This window comes from Chlorocebus sabaeus, chromosome 11, assembly GCF_047675955.1.
Source record: "Chlorocebus sabaeus isolate Y175 chromosome 11, mChlSab1.0.hap1, whole genome shotgun sequence".
NCBI classification, from domain to species: domain Eukaryota; kingdom Metazoa; phylum Chordata; class Mammalia; order Primates; family Cercopithecidae; genus Chlorocebus; species Chlorocebus sabaeus.
In genome coordinates, this window is record NC_132914.1 from 118,298,536 (window position 1) to 118,301,186 (window position 2,651).

A 2,651-nucleotide genomic window follows, 5' to 3' on the forward strand; every position below is an offset into this window, starting at 1 on the left:
GAGGGGCTCCCACAGTGCTGTGGCAGGCTGAAGGGCACCTCAGACGCCGCCAGAGTGGGCGCCGAGGCCAAGAAGGCACTTAGAGGGCTGCTAGCATGTTGTCACCTCTCAATAGTATACTTGTCTCAGGTGATCGTGGGTCATGGGCTGAAGTACCATGTTTGGCCAGGATTGGGACTCATAGTATACCTGTGTCTCAGGTGATTATAGGAAGAGTGCTAAAACGGATGACCCCAGTTGGAACCACAATTGGTATTTAGAAGCAGATGTTCTCTAATTGCAAGGAGAGGGGAAGAAGTGCTGTTATCTGAGGACACGAATGTGGGCAGCCCCAAAACAAGGCATACCCAGACAGGTCCTCTAAGAGGGAACTGCCTGGCCACAGCATTTCCATTTCCCATCTTGGAGGACTCTATGGATAAGTCCCTCAAATTGCCAACTGCTAATGTGAACTCTTCCACTCACAGGGTGACAGATGGAACAAAAGGCAACATGCTAATCGGTGCATGGCCTTGGTGACAGGTCACCCAGGGATGATGAAACACACAACACAGCCTGGCTCTGGGTTCCGACTGTTCCGATCCACACATGTGTATTGTTACACGTACAAGGGTGTGGTTTCTAGCACCTGTTTTGTTTCAAAACAGGATCATTCCCTCCACACTATTATTTTCTATTTATAAAAACAAGTTAGAGGAGAAAAGGGACCTTCCCCGTCCTATATAGTTGACAGTGTGGACACACAAAGCGAACATTTGAGAATAAAAAGTTCCTTCTATTTGTTATTGTGAGATGGGTAATGTGCTGTTGTAAAAAAAATTTGGAGGAGGCACATCTCACATGTGTCCGTGAAAATTCAATCATCATGCTGGTGAACTACAGAAGGATCTGCGCCATTGCATTCTTCATTAGAAAAGCCATGCTTCTGTATCTCTGCTGTTACTGAGTCACCAGACATTTGTAGGTATGCTACTTTAACAATTTCTTAAGATCGAATAAAGAACACATAGTGGAAATGTAATTTAAGAAATTCAGTGTTCCTCACTAAGAAACATTGTGAAACTATAGAAATGGTTCTTATCACCCATGTATATTACCTTTGTCTGTATGCTACTAAGTCTATGTACTAGTTATGTCTCAGTCTCTGTGAGTTCATTGAGCAATTTCACATGGATGCAGAGTGTGGGATGATAGATAATGGAGACTCTGAAAGGTGAGGGGTGTGGAGGGAAGGGACGACGGGAAATTGCTTAATAAATTCAATGTTCATTTCTCTGGTGATGGATACCCCAAGTGCCTCAACTTGACCACTGCACAATCTATGATTGTAACAAAATCGCACACGCATCCCATAAATTTGTACAAATAAAAAGAAATAAAAAAATGGCACTCACACAAGTTTTATCCTGGGAGGATGATGGACCCTGGCTTCAGGAATATTTCCTCTGAGTCCTGCATTCCCCTCTTGGACCCAAAGCGAATGGATCCCAGTCTGGAGGAGGAAGAGCTGGTGAACAACCCTGGAGTTCTGTGACCAGTAGAACCCTCGACAGGGTCCCTGGAGGCCGCAGAGTTAAGGTTTCCTCTCTGTGCCCAGAGAGAAGCAGGTTGCTAGCATCAGAGCCTGGCCTGGACTTGTGCCTAGAGTTTGCCTTGCTTTCGGTGACCCTGGGCCCCCAAGTTAGAATTACAAGTTTCTGCTTGGGTGACTCTCCAGGGATGTGACTCAAAGGAGGGACAACAGTGCCTCCAAAGAGACAATTGCTCCCGGTCCCTGGGTCACCATGGAGTCCTCTGGTTAGGGGAGCCCCACCTGTTCAGGCGGAAGCTTCCCCCATAGGGTGTGTGGTGCTCAGACCTCTCTCCTTCCGGCTGTGCTGCTGACTGACACAAAGTTGGAACTCATATCTGGGGTCGCCAGTCTACTCCCAGAGCCCATGAGCGCCGCTGAAACTGCCAACCTCAAGGAACTGGGCTTGTGCTGCCCAACGTGGAGCAGGGCTGTTCAATGTGGGGCCGAACACTGTTCCCAGTGCTGGGGGCGTAGGAGGCAGCTGCAGAGCCAGAGGCAGTGGGGGAACCAGGGGGATGAAGGAGGGACAACAAAGAACATCTGGGTGCTTGCTAGTGGGGGTGACCAAGATGGAATTTGTAGATAATGAACCTCCAAAGCTGAGTGTGTTTCAGGCTGCCCTGGCAGGTGGGCCCTAGAGCAGAGGTTAGGGCTAGAGCTGGAGCTGGGCTACCAGATCTCCAAACTGGAAACAGCAGTCAGAGGTGGGGGCTGCATGCTGCTGTCCATCAAGGACTCCCAGTACGGGCTGAGTGGTGGCTGAAGGGTTACTGGGAAGTTTAATAGTTGAGGCGGAGCTGCAAGACCTCAGTGCAGGAGGCTCGTGGTGTCCTTGTGGAGGCCTTGCTGCCACTGGGGTATGTCTGAAGGGCCTGGGCAGATGGGAAGTGTAAGGTCCCCTAAGCTGGCCGCACCATGGTCAAGCCATCGTGACATTCCCCAGCCCTCGTGATAATGTACTTTGTGATATTCCCCTTCCTTGTGAATGTGCTCTGTAACATTCCTCCCCGCCCTGTGACAATACACCCTCCCCAGCTTTGTGAATGTACTTTATAACATCCTCCCTGCCCTTGAGAAT

The 2,651-nt window shown here is 49.4% G+C and overlaps 1 non-coding gene across 1 annotated transcript; it reads right to left on the reverse strand.

The window, feature by feature from the left end:
* Positions 1–786: 786 nt before the first annotated feature.
* Positions 787–888, reverse strand: LOC140712897 (small nucleolar RNA U13). Its single transcript, XR_012094709.1, has one exon. It is a non-coding gene; the product is annotated as a small nucleolar RNA U13 (small nucleolar RNA).
* Positions 889–2,651: the final 1,763 nt, after the last annotated feature.